This window comes from Acromyrmex echinatior, chromosome 7 (genome assembly GCF_024713525.1).
Source record: "Acromyrmex echinatior isolate Ae372 chromosome 7, ASM2471352v2, whole genome shotgun sequence".
NCBI lineage: Eukaryota > Metazoa > Arthropoda > Insecta > Hymenoptera > Formicidae > Acromyrmex > Acromyrmex echinatior.
In genome coordinates, this window is record NC_141858.1 from 5,776,163 (window position 1) to 5,798,715 (window position 22,553).

Here is a 22,553-nt window from a genome sequence, read left to right on the forward strand (position 1 = left end):
CCAATGATCTTCTAGTCGACCTATATTTCCCATTTATAATTTCAGACTTAATCCAAGTGTACCCTACTTTCGATAGATTTTGGAAAATCAAAATATCACCACTAGGTAGTTCACATAGGTTTTGGTAAATTTTTTTTCTCACCATTTTTTACTGGCCATTTTTGGAAAAAAAAAGTTAGTACGGATGGTTTGGAACACGCTGTACATATGTATATAATATCTATACATGCAGGATATATTTGTCATATATCATATCTTCATTTCTATCAGACCGTAATGAACATCTATAATTATATCTGTAATTTTTACTTGAAAGATAAGCGTAATCATTAAAAGACAAATCTTTTTATTTGTAAAACAAAAAGTAATTTTCTATGCGGTGGAACACCGATAGATTATGCTTTTTACAAATATATTGTAATAAAAATTACAAATATAATAAAAATTTGTATATAACAGTTTGACAAAACTTATTTAATAAATGGCATGAATGTTCAATTAATAATGGTGGAATTATAAAATACTCTTTTCTTCTATAAAATATTCTTTTCCAAAAAATGGCACATTAAAGAAATATTGTATACAAAGAAATAATGGAAAAAATACTTTCAATTGTCACTAAGTGACAATTCACATGTATGTATTTTGCCAAAGAGCAATTCATATTCCTATAAAATTAATTTTGGAGATTTTTTTTAATATTATATGTTTATGATAAATATAATAAAGCATAATCAAATAGAATCTCACGTTGTTGCATATTAGGAAGTTGAATTTGAACAGCATTTGTATATTTACGCGAATCGTACCTGTAACAAAAGAAAGCATTATTATTTAAAATTTTGGAGAATTTATGAGTCGTATACAATTTATACATTCGTATTACTTAATCGTAAAAGTAAATTAGTTTCGCAAAAGAGATACTTATTTTTTACTTAATATTTTTTATTTCAGAGAATGGTAAATTAGTAAAGATACACAAATTTAGTTTACGTGCTGTTCCGACAAAGAAAAGTGGACAGATCTATAAAGAATATTAATTATGAATACTATATTTATAGGGCATCGTATCGAAGAGGGTTATTATACAAGTTCGTATCGAGAAGGAATGTCTTAAATGAAAATTGATGATTCGTAAGTTACAAAAAAACAATACTCTAGAGGTGCTTAAAATATTCCTATATTAGAAATACCTTAAATAAAAATATTACTAATACAGAAATACTCCTATATTAGAAATACCTTAAATAAAAATGTTTTCGAGGAAAATTTAAAGTTACTATTACTTTTTTGTGGTATATATTATCTGCAATATATGTGTAACATCTCAATCTAGATCTAAACGTATGTTGTTTATTATATATCTTTGGTAATATTTTTCTGTAAAACATATATTTACGATCTAAATTGAGATGTTACACATATATTGCAGACAATATATATCACAAAAAAGTAATAGTAACTTTAAATTTTCTTTGAAAATATTTTTATTTGAGATATTTCTGTTCTGATTCAAATAATAATAATTTTGTTCTTCAAAGATAAATAATTACATAAAAATTATTATATCATAAAAATTTCTTTTACTTTTAACTCCAGTGATATACAGGGTGATAAAGTGTTATAAGCTGATAACTCTAAAAATATTTGTCCTATCAAGAAAGTTGTTCATGAGAAAGTTTCATATATTCAAGGGATTTTTCTAACTATATAAATAAAAATTCGCTCCCGTCCCCTCTTGAAGGGGAGCGCACACGCACACGGACACACACACGCACATACGAATAACATCAAAGTTCCAAATGGAACCCCCTATAAAATGTTGGATTCTATGAGGAAAAAAATAAGTAAACTTGGTTTGAAATATTTCTTTCGAAAATGCCTGTATCAATAGTTATAAACATTTAAACTTTAAAGTAGAGTACTTTCAAACTAATGATAAAAGCATAAATTAAATAAAAGACTTAATTGTTTTCTGTTCTTTTTTTTGTATTAAATGTTCGATCTGTCCATTCACATTCAAAAACTTATTAATTCATTCTTATAAATTTTGTATAACTCTTTAACAACATTTTTGGAGTTATGCTAGCACAAGCTTCTCGTATTCTTCGCTCTAAATTTTCTCACATTAAGTAGTAAATAATTCTTTTAAAAGGAGAGAAAATCCAGTAGTTATAATGATAACAGTGACAACATTCTCGCAGCAGTTGAAGTAAATTCATGTCAGTCAACGCGAATTAGCAAACACATCTGGAAAAAATGCTTTCTCAGCAATCTTGGCCATTCGGCGGCCCTAGGCATCAATAAGGGGTGGAGGGCATTCTAAATTACATATAAGTTTTAATAAATAGTAATAGTGTATCTCTTCCATTAATCCAGAATAGTATAAATCATGTTAAAACACAACAGTTTACGACATATTTAATTGTTTACGAGATAATTATGGTGATGAGGGAAACCAGCCCCAATGACATTAACCTTGACATATGTTGTCAAAATCATGACTGACTGACCTCCAACAAGTTTTAGCCGTCATTATAAGTTATTAAAAAGTTATTAACAGTTAAAATTAGTAATTATTTTACTGCTTTACCTGAAAAGATAAACTCTGGGCAGTGAGAAAGGTATGAGGTGAATTGATTAAGGGAATATGACTTTCCAGCTCCCTCTCCTCCTTGCAAAAGGGCGCACGACTCTCATCTTCGACTCTCACCCCCCCCCCTTCCAACCTGCAAAAGGGCGCACGATTCTCACTTTCGACTCTTACCTCCCCTTCCTTCTTGTAAAGAGGCGCACGATTCTCACTCCCCCCTCCCTCCCTACACGACTTCGAAGAGATGTATGAGTCATGCGCCCTTGAAGGGAGGGGGGGGGGGGGGTGAAAGAGTCAAAAGTGAAAGCCACCTAAAACTTGTTGGATGTCTTTCAGAGTCATGATCTCGATGACATATGTCAAAATCGCAGTCGTCGGCACGACATCCCCTACATATTACAGTGCACGACTATTAAATATATTCTAAAGCAGGGAATCTTCGTTATAATCTTCGTTATATGGTTGAACTTTTTTTGTTAATAACTTTTGAACGAATAATGAGCGACTAAAACTTGTTGGAAGTGGAACATTAAAATCGGTCTATTAGTAGAAAAAAAAAATTAAAAACACCGAAAAAGATATGATGCATATTAACGGAATTATTCCATTTTTTTATACGAAAAAAGATACCCATTTTTCAAAGTCGTTTTATAATAGTTTAACTGCAAAAAATCGTTTTGATATTAAGTATAGTGCAACTCTTGAAGAAGAAAAATCATCCTTGTAAATTATTGTGCGATTGTTTGAAAATGAAATGAAAATGAATTTTATAAGTGAAAAACGTGCTGTTCGCAATTATTCGATTTTTTCACATATTTTCTTCACAACTCTCGAATCTCAAACATACGCATTTTTTTCCTGATGATCTTTCGAGACTTTTGTGAAAAGAAATACTGATTTATAATTTTTTTCCGATAAAATTTTACTTCTACTGAACTATTCTTCCTACTCGAATTTACGAAGGAGGGGTATACTATATAACACGCATGAAAAATCGTAAACAATTAAATATCTTATAAACTGTTGCGTTTTAACATGATTTATACTATTCTGGATTAATGGAAGGAGTACACTGTACTGAAGGAGTACTACAATTTATTGTTATTAAAATATTATTGTTATTAAATTATTGTTACAAATTATTGTTATTAAAACTTATATGTTATTTAGAATACCCTCCGCCGCGTATTGATGTCTAGGGCTGCCGAGTAGCCGAGATTACCGAGAAAGCATTTTCGGTCAAACGATTAGTGTGAGAAGGAGCTCGCTATCTCGTTCACTCTCGGCGCGCTGCAGACGAGTACACGGACTGGCTGTAGCAGCCAATAAAAACATGTTATACCATATTTAGTCATCTTTTTTTTAGTATATAGTGTAAGAAACGAAGTATATTATTGCTGATTGGTTTTCATTAATTTATTACGATTGGAATTAACATTTCGACAGCTCGAGAGGTATCGGAAACTTTCCGATCGATTTGGGAACAATCCGACTGTTCATAATAAATAATTCATTTAGAGATAAACGAAATAATTGAAAGGTTGTGTACCAATACATCTACTAATTCGTTTCGATCTTGCTTGTTTCTGCGGATTGCTATTAGAATCTTAAAAATGTTCAATGAAATTCCACTTTCAACTCACTATTCACACGTTTTTACAGTATATCATTTTGAATCTATCGATTTTTCTTAGACTTACATTGTGATTGGTCGAAAAATTTCATTGCTCTCGTTCGGTTCATTCCAGATCTAGAGAAATAGGCGGAAAGTCCATTCCGCTCGCAAATCATAAATAGCAAAAACATATGAACGGAATCGCGGTCGGAATTTTGCATTTCCAATCGGAATTGCAAAATTTCCATAATAGGTACCCAAATAGTAATCATTTGGAGCCAAGTCGGAGCAGTACGGAATTTGTGGACAGTTACATTGTTCTCAAATCGAGGAAAATTTCCAACCTCTCGAGCTGTCGAAATGTCGATTCTGATCGTAATGAATTAATGAAAACCAATCAGTAATAATATGCCAATCGTTTTTTACCCTCTATACTAAAAAAAAGATGAGTAAGGGGATTTTGCTTGTTGAATTTATGGAATGTTGTCGACGATCACTTCTCAAGTCTATTAAGACTTTGAAAAACTGAGACGAACTATCCAAAACAAACGTCGTGATTTGCTGATGTCCGGGGTTGTGTTTTTGCATGACAACACTCGCCCTCACAGTGCTCAGCTAACCCAAAACCTTTTGAACAAATTCAAATGGAACATTTTCAATCATCGCCGTATAGCCTCGACTTGGCTCCAAGTAATTATCATCTTTTTATGAAAAAATTACTGTACCAAATTAAAAAGCAAAACCTAATACTATCTTTACTATGCTATATCTAAAGATTAGAAAAAGACAAAGAGTAAGTTAAACCGAGATTAAAGTTAATTTACGTTGGTAGAAATGGGCATAACACTGGCGCTAAGTTAAATTTTGCAATATTTTATATTGTTACGTCCAAACTTTTAGAAATTCAGTGAAGGAGACAATGAGGGAGAATGGAGAGGGTATGGAAGGACGGCTAGACTCCATCTCGCAGGTATACGCACAGAGGCGAATATCTGTAAGTCGCACGTATCTTTTCGGTCCCGGAATATGGGTCAACGAAGGGACGCTATGTTCCAAGGGACAGTGCAAACGTCGGTCCTACTTTTTAGGTCAAGGAACTTAATCCTTTTGACCCGGGACTGGACCTCGTGCGATCTCAGGTGATTAAAGGGAAGTGAATCCAATAAATGACAGCTAGGGAAATATACTAACTTGCTTATTAATAATTAAAAAAAGAAAATTAAAAGTAATATAAAAGGCTCTGTAGTAATAAGCAAAGGTAGTATAAAAGAAGGGCAACGAGCCAATGACGCAAATAAAAAATTATAATTCAGCTAAGAAAACTTAATACAAAAACATTTAAAATACAATAAAATGAAACAAACGTTTCAACTCCAATTGAGTCATTTTCAATGCCATCATACAATAATATAAATGTCGTTCTAAATTGAAAATTAATACATAATCTTACAATATTCTTAAAATTAACAAATAATTCTTTCCTCTTTCGGTGTAATACGCTGTGAGTCATTTTTATCAAGAATTAACAAAGTCATAACAAAGTCATTTGTTAATTCTTGATAAAAATGACTCACAGCGTATTACACCGAAAGAGGAAAGAATTATTTGTTAATTTTAAGAATATTGTAAGATTATGTATTAATTTTCAATTTAGAACGACATTTATATTATTGTATGATGGCATTGAAAATGACTCAATTGGAGTTGAAACGTTTGTTTCATTTTATTGTATTTTAAATGTTTTTGTATTAAGTTTTCTTAGCTGAATTATAATTTTTTATTTGCGTCATTGGCTCGTTGCCCTTCTTTTATACTACCTTAAAAAAAGGAATATTAAGGTTAAATAAAATGTTTATACATAATAAATTTTTTTTTACATAAAAATAAGAAATTTTATCCTTATACATATGTTCAATACGTTATGGAGGTGTACGTATGCGTGCGTGCGTGCGTGCGTGCGTGCGTGCATGCGTGCGTGCGTACGTGCGTGTGAGAAGAAAAAAAAGTTATTGGAGGCGAAGAAAGTGGTGCAGGAGCTCATCGGGATGAGGTGCTTGTACAGGACGGTGTAAAGGGTGGGATTCCTGAGATATAGACTGTGACTATTCTATCCCTTTCGTTGGAGGGGGACAAATATAGTCTAAATAACCGATCCCAGTCGATCGGTTCGAGATTCGATTAAGAAGGAGGAGTTGGGATCTAAAAGAGAAGGGAAAGAAAATCCTTCTTCGAAAGAAGGAGGGCGAGAGAATCGTCCCTCGAAAGAAGGAGGAGGAGGGAATTCCTCGAGAGGAGGAAGGGAATAGTTTAAGATTTCTCGGATGGCGGGATCGATGACAGGGGGAGAGGTGAGATCTAAAGGTTGTGTCTGTTTTGATGTTAGTGAGTAGGAGACCTCGAGAAATTAGTCGTCGGTCGGTTGTGGCGGCACGATTGTGGCTTGATCAAGGGGACGGTTCCGTCTACTCCTTCAGACGTAAAAAGTCCCTGTTTTCTAATGGACGTACTAGTGAGCACTACAATCGAAGGGTAAAATATATATTCCGTCGGAAACGCGTATAAGTGTGTATATATATGTGTTTCCAGGGAAGACGTGGGGATGAATCGGAAGGAATGGCAGGGCGACTTACTGGCTGTCCACGAGATCTCGGGTAGCTATCGGTTGGTGTGTAACCGAGGAGATCCGTTGTCCACAGAGAGCGCCAAAAGGACAGTCGCAGTGGCGTATGCTTGGTAATCGCAATGACGATTTGCCCACAATTTATCTTTTTCTCTTCGCACTTATATTAAAACACGAACTAGCATGATTATCGCGGATTCTGGTAGGATTTCCACTGCCCGCATTTAACTCGCGAACTTCACGTGAGCCGGGTGATTTTGAGTTTTATACTGACGCTCTGCGCTTCCGCGATACCTTTATTTATACCCCGAAAAAAGGCGCTGTGCCCTTTGTCTAGGATGCAAAAATTAATTGCAATGTCTCACGCGAGATTTACAATTTTTATAGCGTCCTACCGTTGTTAATCTAAAGTGCATCGTTAGAGGAGTTTCGAGAAGAAAAGTGATTTACGTTTTTCTTTAAGGGGATGCTGGAGCGAAGGCTGAAGTTAATCAAGGTCGATATTACAGATTTTTATTCCCAATGTATAAGATGCTTACACTCTCTGAGTTAATATGATCATGCAGGAAATTCGATTTATGCTCAGAGATTCTCTATGTTCATTTATATGCAATATTAAAATTATATGTACATTGTATAATGTGTGGATATATATAGAATTTAATTCTGATGTGGCATATAAATGTATGAGTGATGTATACAATATTACAATTTACGACTAATGAGGATCTGCTGTTATTATCACATCGTTCTTCACAGCTGCCAAATAATTAGGTTATGTTTTCAAATATTGTAATTGACAATACTGAAATTTAATCGTCCAATTAGCTTAGTCCGAGTGGTGATATCGGACTTAAAAATATTTCTTACACCAACTTTGATTAACTTATGGTTAACTCAATTATCATAATTGCCAACATGAGAACTAAATAGTTTGTCTCAAAAGAGGAAGAGAGAGGAAACATTATTAATTGAGAATATTAAATTGCTGTTGGCATTTCTGCTTAATCGTCGATTTTTTTAATCAAAAATGAAAGAGTCGACAAGATAGTTAGTGGAAACTTCTAGTAGAAAACGAATTTCTTTATGCTGAAATTATGATGAAAATATTGGATTGAATCGTATTTTAATTGCAATATTTGTAATAAGAAAAAGCTCCTGAAGATTTATTAACAGAACAATTTTTTTGAAAAAAAAAGCAAAATAAAAATTTGTTCTAATATCTCACCCAATGTGTACTCTAATGCAATTAACGTGCACATATTTTATTTATTATAATTTTTGAAGAACCAATTTGCAAAATCGGACTCTGTATACGCACCTTCACAGCTTTATAAAATTAATAGGCTTCACAACTCTATATGTCGAATCCTGATTGGCTGTTTTAATCACGTGATTAGCAAACAATCATGAGAGTATCATTACATGAAGCGCGAAAATACGGAAACGCGAAAGACAAAATTAATTAAAATTTTACTAGATTTCAGCATTTCTGCGCGTTTAGTTCCACCTGTTTGGATATCCTAATATTACATGGAACATAATTTTCGCAAAAAGCGGAATAATGACAAATACACTTTTGTATTCATTAAAAAAAATTGTATTCACGTAATTAATTGTAATTTTTAATATGCTTATCTTTTCAGCTTATGTATTGAATACAAGCATTTTAATCAATAAATACCATTTTTAATACTAAAGAGCATAAAAAGCCAACGCTGGATATTTTTGCGAAATTATTATATAATCTTTCGGAATTGAATCAAATTATTTGCAAACGTTTCGACACATTTATCGTGTCATCTTCAGTGTGACATTCAATTAAACATATAAGAAATTGACGATAATATAAATTATTGTAAACATTTTTACATTTCTCCTGAATTAGTCAGATTTATATGTATAATTTCTTATATGTATAATTCCCCATTCATTTCTTCATACTCTCTATTACTCCCTTTTTCCATCCTCTTCCTTCCCACCATCATTATCCAATCATACCCTTTTTCATCCTCACTCAATAAATCTTCCATCTTTCCATTCCTTCTCTCTAATTCCACGCAATCTTTCCACAAATGCTCTAAATTTTCCAACTCCCTCATGCACAACTTACACTTTCTTTGCTCTTCGTTCAACCAGTATTTATTTGCTTTTTCCTCATTTCCGCATCTCTACCTTCCAATCATATTCATTCTTTTTCCTTCGCCCCTTTTTCATTCGTTTATATATTTCAGAATCCCTTCTCCTCTTATTCTCCCTTTAGCAATAGTTTCTCCCCGACCTCGACTTCTTTATCTCTTCCCGACGGATCTGCACATCCATGTCCCTGTCTCGCAATCGCATGACTTTCCATCTATCTTCTCCTCTCCCTTTTACTACCATCTCACTCACCCCGCATCTCCATAAGTATTCACGTCTTTCTAAACTTTCCTTTGATCATTTACTCGCCTCATTTTCGCTTTCATCCATTCTCTTTTCTTTCTAACATCACCCTCATCATCTCATCCATTTCTCTCCTCCCGATTTTTTCTTCAAATTTCCCAGCCCTAATACTCATCCTCATTATTTTATTTCTTCAATTCTTCTCATATTATATACCCCCGTGTCTTTTCCCAAAATTCATCTTAAATATTTTTCTTGAATGCTTTCTATTCTTTTCCATTCTTTTTTTCTCGAAAAGTATTTCTCATATCAAATACTAATATTTTCTTCTTTACAGAGATGACGAAAGTCAAAAGTAGAATTAGCTGTAATAGCGTTGAAAGCGGAAGTTGCTGCTGCAAAACAACTTGTGAAGAAACCGCCATCATCTTCCGAATTCTCTGGACCGCCGGCACCATCCGCGTCCAGACCATCGCCGCCATCATCATTGGCATTAGAAGTATCCAAACTACCGCCACCGTCCTCCGAAAAGAACCAAACAGAACTTGCATCGAGGCGTAAGTAAAAAATCATTCCTACATATGACCTAGTTTACATTAATTATTTGATATGCGTATTAATTTAATTTCAACATTTCAATAGTATCTGATACAATATATGCATTAAGATGATTAATTAAATATTATATATATATTATATTATACGTTGAAACTCTCTCCGACCACAAATACATCACCTTCCATCTCAAACGTGCGTGCGGTGCAGGGTCCGGCCTACGTGGTGAAAGGACTTTAACATAAAGGAGATGAGCCCTCCGCAAAATGGATGCGGATGTTTTCCAAGCGCAAATGGAAGTGATTGGAGTCCTCTCCATTAGTGTACTAGGGATGGAAGCGACGGAGTAGACGCCGAAGCAGAGAGGCATCACGACATTATGCGTAGGGTGTGCGATGTCTTTGTGTCTCGTTGTTGCCCTCCGCTGCTTACTAGTGGTCGGAGGAAATTTCCTCTGAGAGAGGACTCTGCGGCGATTCTCCGGCCGAGCCAAGTGTGCCTATCTGCGGGATAAGGCCAGAGGCGATATGGAAAAGATGGTCGAGAGTCATGTGGCTACTCTATGAGCAGCACGAAGGGAGCTGCGGTGCTTGATCAGGGCGGGCAAGGTCGGTGCGTGGCAAGGACTTATCCCGATCCTGGATAGAAATCCGTAGGGAAGACCATACTATATTGTGCTGAAAAGACTGCACGGGCGGTGCCCCCATCCTTGGATCCGCAGCTCATTCGCAAGATCGTGAGGGGCTTATTCCCAGCGGGAAGCGAGGAACATTCCCCCGTATTCTCTTTCCCTCTCTCTCGATATATGAGTGGAAGGAGGAGCTGAGGGTCTCTAAGAGCGAGATGGTTTCCGTCTTCAAGAAGCTGCGGGGGTCCCCAAAGGCACCGGGACCAGTCGGGGTTCCAAGTAAGGCTTGGACCTTGGCCGCCACAAACGTTGTCAAGCTTATACACTGCATACATTTTTGTAGTTGCAAACAATATAAGAGTTATTCAATAAATAGGTACGTATTTTTTTAGTATTCTGTTTATTTTTATTAAATGTAACAAAAATATCTGTTTTAAATATAGCGTGCGTACGTGCATGCGTGCGTGCGTGCGTGCATGCGTGCGTGCGTGCATGCGTGCGTGCGTGCGTGCGTGCGTGCGTGCGTGCGCGCGCGTGTGTGGTGTATGCGTGAGTTTGTGCACGTGCGTGGTAACTAGTAAGTTACTTTTTTAAATCTATATCGATTTGAGAATCATATACAGTCTATATTATATAATAAATACGTTTAAAAAACATTTTCGAAATCATAATTAATAAATGACTTACACTATTATTTTCACTCCTCTAAATGTATATACATATTATACATATATATATTTAGGTTTCAGAATGAAGTATTGGAAAACATATACTCTTTGAATTTATTTGATCAATATCTTTTTCATATTTTTCAGAAAAAGGCAATAATACTACTTTTTTTTTAATATCATTTTTCTTAGATCCAAGATTATTAACAATATATAGAACTAGAAAGAAATGGATAAGAGAAAAGATTACATTTTTCTCTGAATCTTCTACCATTGAAATAGATATTGTCAATATATTTTATAATGTTTTCAATTCTAACTACTTCATTGGCTTTTGTGAGACAATAGGCATCACCAAATTTCATACGGAACATCTTATGATGTTTGAATTTTCTTATATTGTTTTCCTTGGCAACCCAATGTTGGTCCAATATAATGACATTGTTCCAATAATAATTCAGTCATTACAAATCAGTCGTTCTAATTCAGTCGATACAAATGAAAAAGGATAAAGTGAAGCTTTTTCTATCGTACGGTAAACTATTTGTAAAAGTATCCTTCCTGGCATATAGAGCAAGTCTTTGAAATAGCCTAAAAAAGTTTCAAATTTAAAAGCACTAAATTTTTCAAGATTTCTATGTAACTGACAATCCGCAATCAAGTGATGAACATTGTATACCACAAAAACCAATCCATAAATTTGACAGCTGTGCTCTACAAATAATCTAAGTAATTTATCTGCATCAATAGCATAGTTTTTGATCAATACAGAGCCAATATTCGAACAGCACATGTAACAAAAAATTATGACAAACTTCTCGATGAAGAAGTTTTCGAAAAATTAGAAAACCGTCATATAATAAGAGTCTTCTGAACTTTGTATCTTTGTAATTGTAATATTTCCAATCGCTTAATCTACGTGGTTTCCTAGCAAAGTCTGACGCAAAAAAAGGTTCTAGGAAATTACAGTATTCGTCTATTTAAAGAATGATATTATTAAACAATGTATATTTGCTATCTTTTCTGCAATATAATTTTGAAAGAATTTTTTTCATAACTCCAAGATAAAAGAAATGAAAAGATTTTAAGGGAAATTGACTCAAAAGTTTAAGATTAAGTCTTGAAGCCAAAGGACTTACTTTTTTACGATATTCTTTGTGACTTTGCTCAAAAAGTTTCATCCGTCCGCAACGGTGCTTCTTTATCAGGAGGGTATGTCATTCGATTGCCAAACCTTTCTCCTTTAACAGTGTATCTGTATAATAAATTATTAATATTGTAAATCAAAACACTTTGTCATAAATTATAGATTTATCTATTAAGAATTGCTTTTTCAAATCTATAATTATTTTTTCTTAGAATGATAATTTAGATAAGTTAGGAACAATGAAATTTTAAAATATTATTTTATACAGTTCTGAATCCCAGAAAAATGACTATCAATTCGACATTGATTCGATGAGTCATTTCTCGTTGGAATTTTAATTTTATTACTACAAAATCAATTAAACTGATAATTATCTTTGTGTGTCACTACTGTAAATTTTCCTAGAAATTTTTTTTAAATACATAATTTTGAATATTAAAAAAGTTATTAATTATATTTAAGGATATAAAAACAAATATGCTCTACATAAGTATACTTTATTCTAATTATCTCAAATGTTCTAAAAAAGTAATATTTTGGTACTTATTTTTTTATTATTAAATAAAGTTGTTTATTATTATGAAAATACAAAATATAAATATCATTGAATAATAAATAATTGAGCAACATAATAAAATCGTTATACACATAAGTCTAAAAAAAGATAGACATTTTGTTAATACATTGCTTTTTTATAAAGAAAAAATGATTTACATTTATGAAGATTATTCCTACAATTGCAATAAAAAAAGATTTTAATATTTTTCGAATAATTTAAAAGTCAGACACGCACAAAAAGTAAGAAGCATCGTAATTTAAAACAGATATTTTTAAAGTTTAAAACATACATAAGAAAAATATGAGGAAAAAATATACTTTATGAAATTTTCTTTTAATAATAATTTTTTTTTAAGTATTATTAGTCAATTTGATTTAATTAAATTTTATTTGTACGTTAAATAATACTGAGCATATTTGAAGCATATATTTTTTAAATAAAAAAGGCGAAATGTGTACATAATAAAATCGACACAATGTTTTAATTGCTTCAATGCATTCATTAAATAAGTTTCTTTGCATATGTTATTGTCCTATGTGCTTTTAAACTGTAAAGTCTGTTTCTAAATCAATATAAAATAAAAGTGAATTAATTTATAATTTCAGTGTAGATTATAGGAAAAGTACTAAAAATGTATGTATAATTGTATTGAAAGAATTTGAAATGACGATTATTACTTCGAAGACACACGATTTCAGATAAAGCAACAATTTGCAGATGCCTTTCACAAGCAAATTTGCTGCCATGTCAATTACTCTAGAGTTTCGTTAATGAAAAAAAAAGTAGTAAAAAAAGTCACAATCTGATAGATTTTTAGTTTTTCTACACCATATGACTACAATAAAAACTTCCTTTTTATCAGCTATAGAGCCATAAAGTGAGTTGTACACTATTTTGAGGTGAAAAATCGATCGAAATACATCAATTTCTAAAACAAATATCAATTTCTATTATATCAAATAAGATATTTCCAATTCTTCGGACAGTACAGTTTTTAAACCAAAGAGAATACCATGATACCAAAATTCTCCACCAGTTTTGAATTTTTTCACAAATGACATTGTGTTCCTTGGAGTTTTCTTTGCACACTTAGGAAGGGACTGGTGATTAAAATTGTTAAAAGATCAGATAGTGCATTAAGTTTTATATTTTCTTCAAGAACCCATTGCGCAAGATGTTGAGCTAATTCGAAATCGAGTTGTTCAGATTCATTATTCACGTTACAACGTTTTGAATACGTATTTTGATCTTGTGTATTTTGCCACTCACAAATTTTATCATGAACAAAACTATGTTCAGACTCGTAATCTGTGATAGTACTAATAATTGAGGCATTATCTAGTTCATATTTATTACTTGTATTTATGTCACAAACTGTATTATGTACTTCAATTAAATCAATATTTTTATCAGATTCTTTTTGTGTGATATTCACATAATTATGAGTCCAATTATAATTATGCTTTGATGAGCATAATTGTTTTGACGATCTTAATCTTGAGAAACAAAAGTTGTATTCTTAACTTGATAAATAATATTACCACTTGCTTCATTATTAGAAGAATAAAAATTATTCTGTTATAATGTCTATAGATATAAGATATATAAAAAATATTTGTAAATATTTATAAAATTTATTTGAAATGATTTAATAAATATTTTAAATATTTTTGTGGTCTAGATTGCACAGATCATAAACATTTATTACGAACATCACGAAATTTATTGTAAATGTTACAGTAAATGCTATGAAAATATTTAATGAGATATTATAATCCAAGTAAAAAATACTTATTAGAAATATTTATTTATATTTATAACAAATATAACAATAAAAATATTTTAAATAAAGTCTATATTTTAATAATATTTTAAATAAAGCTTCATATAAAATATATGTATATAAAATATCTATATAACAAAAAATAAATATTTATTCATATTGTTACGTCCGTGCCATGCCGACACCATAGATCGCCACTTGTGAAGTCCTGAAAGTCGTATTACCCAGCGACTTTGGATAAGCGACTATGGCTCTGTTATTTAACAAGATCGACAGATTTGGACGTGAGCCGTCGCTGCGCTTGGACATGTCTCTCGATCCGCTTATTCTCTCATCGATCGTGTGCTCTGAGCTTTACGTGTGTGTCCTATGTTCCTTTTATAATAAACTCTTTTGTTTTATAATGTTCATGTTGTTCATTTCTGCGGACCGGTAGTGCATAAACGCGTTCGCGAGAACGTCTCCGCGGATCGGACGCTCGGACGTAACATTTTGGGGGCTCAGCCGGAATCATGTAATGGTTCGTTCGCTAATCATTACAAGGAAAAGAGCTCTAATGGAGAGTCCGCAGGAAACATCAGCATAGCGAGAATTGGAGTAAACAGTTCAGCGAGCCGCTTCAGAGGAAGCTTTTTCCGTCGCATTGACGCTTCAAGCTGTTCTACAAGAGGTACAACAGCTGCGTGAGGAACAACGTCGTACAAGCACCGAATTTACGGAGACGTTGCAACAGCGGGATGCAGAGGTCGTACAACAGCAGCGATGAACAGGAGAAACTTGCTACGACGTTTCGACAACGAGATACGAAGATTGTGCAGCTTCAGGAAAAACTGCGAGAAATTCCTACAAACCAGTTAAGTCTATCTAATAATGTTTACAATAATAATCCACTCTCCCGCGTTGATGATCGTTCCGTTGTTGCTGCGAATGACGTTGTGCATGCCAATCCTGTCGCGAGTGCTGTCAATTTCCTTGATTTCGTCGCGAGCATTGTCAATCGCACGAATCCGGTCGCGAACGCTGCCAACTTTATTAACTCCGATGTAAATGTCACTGGTTATACAAATATTGTGAATTATCGTGAATTGTCCACGTATTCGGTCAAGAGTGTCTACCGTTTCGATCCGCCTGCGCTGCTTCGCGGGGGGCATGCATAAAACAAAAACCAGATATTTACGACAGAAGTGCGCCTTTGCGCGAGTTTTTCGCGCAATTCAATCTCATGGCCCGCGGGAAGAGGAAACAAAGACCGTTGTCTTGGTATTGTGTTTGCGACGCAAAGCGCGTGCAGTTTTGAAAAGCATGCAAAATTTAGAGAACTTACAATTCGAAGAGTTAAAATCGAAAGTGGAGATGTGTTTCGGAGAGACGCATTTGTTATAAAACTATTATTCGCAATTTACTAATAGAAAACAGAAATTCAGAAAAAATATCGCCTCTTTGGGTTCTGACATAGAAAGGTTATCATAGTTAATATATCCAGAGTATTTCGTTTCGGTTCGCGATAAAATCGCATACACATAATTTGTTTCCGTTCTTTCCGACGGATTCATAAAAAGGGCTCTCCAAATGAAAAGGATAACAATCGAAGCAATCATCGTTGAGGATAGCAATCGAAAGAGAGAAGGTAATTAAATTGATTCAAAAAAATAATTTTTAACATAAAAAAGAAAATAATTTTAATTTCGAAAAAAAAACAAGGAAATGACTTTATTAATAAGGAAAAGAATCAAACTGAGAAAAAAATGGAGAGAGAGAAGGAAACAAATCTAATGGAAATAAATTTAAAAGATTTCCAAAGAATAAAAATTTTGAGAGGAATAGAAATAATAAAAAATGTTGGGAATGTGGAAAGGAGGGGCATTTCCGTTCTGAGTGTCTTGGTAAAGCGGGAGACAAGGAATAGTCGAGCTTTACGGGAAAGGCTTGACTGAAATAAAATTCCTGAAAAATATTTATCATTTGAATGGCTTATACTTTGACTTGATACTAAAGATAAGCCATGTATTTGCTATGATAATTGTTGTGCTAATCTACATTCTTTCAGAAAATATTCTTATTCTACTAAAAATAAACAATGTTTTAATAACCGGTATTAATTTTTATCCTTATAACTGTTATATTAACCAATGTTCTTTCTGAAAAAATAGAATTAAGAATAACGTGAAAGATTTTTGTTGTGAAGGTAAAGTAAATGATAAACTTTGTCTTCTTAGAATTGATACGGGCTCCGGTATTTCAATTATAAATAGTAATTTTGTTGAATCGTATAAATCGAAAATTATAATTGACAACAAATGTCAAATATCTCACGGCGGGTACAACAAATTCCTATCAGATACAAAACCATAGTAAAAGTTCGATTTGCAAAATACTGTGTTGAGAAACCAATATTAATAACCGAAATAAATGATAATTGTATTTTGTCGATTTTCTTAAATTACTTAATTTACAGAATATTTTTGATTGCATTTTTCTGGGATTAGTTTCTGATATTGACACTGATCTCAAATGCACTCGCGTAGAAAATAATGCGGTTGCTAAATAATGCTGGAGTTCCATCGAATTTGGTGACGCTTTTTGAAAAGAACTCGCACTGTTGGAAGAACTTCGAAAAAGAAAACTTTTCCAATCTTCTGAACGAATTTTATGATGTATTTTCTCATGATGTTATTGCGAGGAATTGTAAATTTGGGGAACATGCTATTAATGTGAAAGATTCTTCTCTTATCAAGGTACCTCATCATATTCCTTTGCAAATGAGAAAAGAAATAAATAAAAAATTATTATGCAAATGGAAAGACAAGGAATAATTGAGGAATCCATCGTCAGTGATATTAATTAAAAAGAAGGACGGTACAATAAGATTCTGTGTAGATTATCGCAAAATTAACGCAATTACGATAAAAGACTCTTACCCCTTATCAAGAATAGATAATATTCTCGACCAACTATCAGGTAACAATTGGTTTTCTACCTTGGATTTGAAAAGTGGATAGTGACAAATTAAAATTCGTTCAGAAGATAAAGAAAAGGCGGCTTTTTCAATTGATAACGGATTATGGCAGTTTAAAGTTATAAAGACCCTTTGTAAAGACCGGGGTGCCCCCGTTACATTTAAACGAACAATGGAATAGATTTTAAAGGGTTATCTTTTTAAAATTTGTTTAGTTTATCTTGATGATGTGATATTTTTGGTAAAAGTGTTGAAGAAATGTTAAACCTGGAAAAGATTTTCCATTATTTAAGGAAAGCAAACTTGAAAAATCCAAAAAAATGTGTTTTCTTTAATAAAAAAATTAAATATTTAAGCCACATCATATCAGCGGAGGGCATTGCTACAGATCTAGAGAAAATAAGTGTTGTGAAGGACTGGTCTCAAAATAAAAACCATTTAAGGAGTTTCTTTGAATTTTGCTCATATCATCGCAAATTCGTAAAAGGATTCTCTTCATTGGCAAAGCCACTTGATGTATTAACAGAAAATCAAACTAAGTTCGTTTGAGAAAAGAAACACCAAGATTTTTTTAACGACTTAAAACAAGTTTTAACTTTTCTGCCGATATTAATATTCCTAGGATGGAAGGGGAATTTATTCTAGATACAGACGCGTCAAATGAGAGAATTGGCGCGGTCCTATCGCAGAAGTAAGACGATATAAAAAAAGTGATTGCATATTTCATACTTCAGTAAAGCTGAAAGAAATTATTGCGTTACATGGCGTGAACTCTTAGCCATTGTACAATCAGTGAAATCTTTCCATCATTATTTGTATGGATGTAAGTTTCTAATTCAGATGAATCATATTTCACTTAAATAGTTGTCGTTTAAAGACCTAAAGGGACAGTTGGCACATTGGATGGAAAGACTGCAACAATACGATTTCGAGGTTGATTATCGTAAAGGTCTTTATTATAAAAACGCGGACGGATTGTTGAGACGACTGTGCGCGAGTGATCAGTGCCACTATTGTGCTAACGTGGAACTAATAGAAGCCGCAAAGCAGGAAAGTTACGTTAGAAAAATGGTTTTTGCAGAAGACAGCCATGAAAATTGGCATAAAGAGCAAATGGAAGATCTCTGCATTTGCTTATTTTTATCAAAAAAAGAAGCGGGCGTGGGACGTCCTTTATGGCAAGAAGTGGGGGCGAATGATGTCTCTACCAAGATGTATTGGTTCTATTGGGATTCTCTCGAAGTTAAGGACGGTATACCTTATAAGAAATGGAAGGCCCCTAATCTGAAGAAAACAATCTTCCAATTAATTGTGCCCAAAAAGCTCATAGCACAAATTTTGGAAGAGCTATATAATTCTCCTACAGGTGGGCACTTTAGCATCAATAAAACACTTGACAAAGTACGGAGGCGATTTTATTGGGCGACATGTAAACAGGATGTGGAAGAATGGTGCAAAACATACAAGATCCGTTTAGCTAAAAAAGATCCTCCCGGTAAAGGAAAATCTCTTTTACAGATATATAATGTGAGAGCCCTATTCGAAAGAGTTCAATTGGACATTCTCGGCTCTCTATCAATAATTTCTGAAAACAGGTATTTGCTTGTCGCTGACTGTTTTACTAAGTGGGTAGAAGTTTTTTCGCTAAAAAAATGTCAAATCTAAAACCTTTCTAAATTAAATTATTGGGAATACAAATTAGTTCGGTCCGTTTTCCAAAAGATGGAAGCCTTCAGCCGTTGTGAATGGTTCATAGTGACAGCTGATTTTGGCGTTTTCAGAGAGGTTAGACATCTGCTAATAATATTCAGTTTATATCGCTTTGAGTTCCATACAAAAACCTTGATTTTTACTGTGTTTGAAATGTCGAATTTTGTGTGAATTAACCAAGCAGCATTTGCGGGAGGTTCTAATTTTCTGCTTTAATTGGAAGAAAAGAGCAGCTGAATGCTTGTCGAAGTTTATGGTGACATTGCTCCAACTGAGGAGCTCATGTAGAGAATGGTTTCGACGTTTCAAGGATAGAGATTTCAGTGTTGAATACAAGTCTCGCTCTGGACAACCAAAAAAATTCGAAGACAAAGAATTAGAGGCATTACTCGAAAAAGATCAGAATCAAAAGCAAGAGGAGCTTGCAGAATCATTGGGAGTAACAACTCAACAAGCCGTTTCTGCACGATTGAGAACCATGGGAATAATTCAAAAACAAGGAAATTGAGTGCCTTATGAACTGAAACCGAGAGACGTTGAAAGGCGATTTTTCACTTGCGAACAGCTGATTCAAACAACAAAGAAAAGGTTTTTTGCATCGGATGTGACTGGAGATGAGAAGTGGATATTCTACAACCTCAAGAAGAAAAAATACTACGCTAAGCCCAGTCAATCGTTGCCATCGACCTCAACATCAACACCAAAGCCGAACGGTTCGAAGATCATGCTCTGTATCTGGTGAGACCAAAAAGGTGTTTACTATGAGCTGCTGAAACCTGGCGATCCCATTACGGGCGATCGGTATCGGCTACAATTGATTCGTTTGATCCGTGCATTGCGAAAAAAAACAGTCGGAATACGAGCAAAGACATGATAAAGTTATTTTTCTTTATGACAACGCTCGGCTTCATGTCGCAAAAGTCCTAAAAAAATATTTGGAAACGGTCAAATGGGATGTTTTACCGCACCCGCCGTACGTTCTCTGGACATTGCTCCTTCTGATTACTGGTTGTTCCGAAGGATGCAGCACGATTTGGCAAGTCACCGGTTCACTTCTCCAAAATTGGATCGCCTCCAAAGACGAGTCATTTTTTCGAGATGGAATTCGAAAATTGCCTGAGAGATGGAAAAAAGTAGTAGCCAGCGATGGACAATACTTTAATTAATCTGTTCATTCATTTTGTTTTGAAATAAATGCATTTTTGAACACAAAAAACGGACCGAACTAATTTGTACTCCCAATATTTTCAGGCACGGAGTACCTCTAGAAATTCATACTGACCAGGTGAGGAACTTCATATCGAGAATTTTTCGCGAACTGTCACGCTTACTAAGGATGAAGAAAACGAGGACAACTGCTTTGCTCCCACAATCGGACGGACAGGTAGAACGTCAGCATCAAATCATCTTGAACTATTTAGCAAAATTTATCTCCGAAAATCAAAAAGACTGGGATCGGTGGATTCCATCTTATATCTGCTGGCGTACAGATCATCCAAACACGAAACTACTGGAATGACTCCATCGGAGGTTTATTTTGCTCAAAATCTCCGTCTACCGACTGATTTGTTACGCGATAATCCACTAAAAACCGAGAAGATTGGTTCTCCGGAAAATTACTTGGGAAAAGTGAAAAAGAAGCTGGAAGAAATTCATGAAGGAATAAAGAAATGAATAGATATCAAATCTTCACAAACAAAAACCTGGTACGATCTTAAAGCCAGAGAGATCTATTTGAGGAGGGACAGAAAGTGTGATTATATAATCCCTGAAGAAAGAAGGGGAGAAACTCCCAAATTGCAGAGCAATTGAGAAGGACCATATTTTGTAGTTAAGAAACTTAGCGATGTTATATACTGTACCTCGAAGCCTAAAAATAAAGTTGTTCATTCGGATAGGCTGGCGCCTTATTTAGAAAAATGTTTAAGAGAAACGAGCTAAAAAAGTTAACAAATCGGAGCCCTATTCTTAAAAAAAATTGTAATCTTATGGTGTAAGCTGCGCGAGTTATTTTTCTTTCTTAGTTTCAGAGTTCACGTTCGCGCGGCACATAACGCGGTTTCGGATGGAAAGGATCTCCCCGGTGAAATCGTTTTGGACATCTCACAGTCAGTCCAGCGGGCTCATCTTCCGGAAGTTATCAATGAACGCATTTCAATCGTGCGGCCTTACATTTTTTTTTAAGAAGACCGCCTCGCTTGCGTTTTTTTGAACCGTGATTTTTCCGTGAAACGAAGGACGATGCCAAGGCGGGGATTAGGGGCAGAGATACTACGGTACATCATTTTTTCATCCCCTCCCCCCTTTCCGAAAAGAGAAAAATCAAGAGTGCAAGACCTCAGACCTCAGAAGAAAAGAATCAAGAGGATCCTAACGTTCCCTCAAGACCAAGAAAAGAGGCAAGAGGATCCTGACGTTCCCTCAAGACCAAGAAAAGAGGCAAGAGGATCTTGACGTTCCCTTCATAAAGACGAGGGAATGCTCGAGCGGGTTTCGTCCTACGGGGGGAGTAGCTACCCCCCGAGGAGAAACTGAAAAGAGGTTATGCCCGGAAGGGAAGAAGGTCTCAAGAATAAACCTCGAGAAGAAAGTCGGACCTCAAAGAGACCAAAGCTTAAGAAAACTGTTGCAGCAGCGCAGTAGGAAGTAGGAAATTAGGAGGATTGATCAGGAGGGAGTTCCGAATTCCTTTGAGAGGCCAACGTTCTTGGAATAATTGTCGGAACGACAATTTAAGAGAAGGGGGGCAGTGTTACACCCGTGCCGTGCCGACACCGTCCACTCATGAAGTGCCGAGACCGCCACTCATGAAGTCCTGAAAGTCACGACACGTGTCTCTGTTATTTAACAAGATCGGCATAATAATAATAATAATTACAAAAATATATTGGTAAATATACATTACATTAGGGAAGCTCCCATCAATGACCTTGATCTCAACAAGGTCATTGTCAAGATCATAATTCTGAATGACAGATTATTTCTAACAAATTATTTCAGCTAGTGCTAGTCCTTTGTTAAAAAGTTATTAACAAAAAAAATGCTCATCAATAAAACGTAATATATTTTTCATATCTCTTCAGAACCTTTCGATATTTTAAATCTGAACTCCTGTATACGCGGATTTATAAAATTTTTCTTTGTGATTAACTGTGTAATGAACACTTTACATATTTTAAATTATCATAGTTTACCAATAATCAATATATGCACAGAAATTATATATGAGGAAATAATTTATGTTCTTAAAACAGAAAATTTGTTTTTAAAGGGGAGAATTTGTGTACTTATTGAAAAATTCTGTGCTCTAAAAACACAAAAATTATATAAAAAAATA

General features: G+C 34.2%; 1 protein-coding gene across 4 annotated transcripts in view; it reads right to left on the reverse strand.

The window, feature by feature from the left end:
- The window catches only part of LOC105144011 (uncharacterized), a 488,432-nt gene that overhangs the window by 317,892 nt on the left and 147,987 nt on the right, over positions 1-22,553 (reverse strand). For 2 of the 4 annotated variants that reach the window (XM_087408166.1, XM_087408165.1), the window contains 2 exons: positions 12,201-12,316; positions 751-809 (listed from right to left, as the gene is read on the reverse strand). The exons of 1 other annotated variant lie outside the window; for it this stretch is intronic. The gene's annotated coding sequence lies outside the window, so the exon portion shown is untranslated. The remainder of the gene's footprint in view (positions 1-750; positions 810-12,200; positions 12,317-22,553) is intronic. One more of the 4 variants, XM_087408170.1, reaches the window with a different exon arrangement.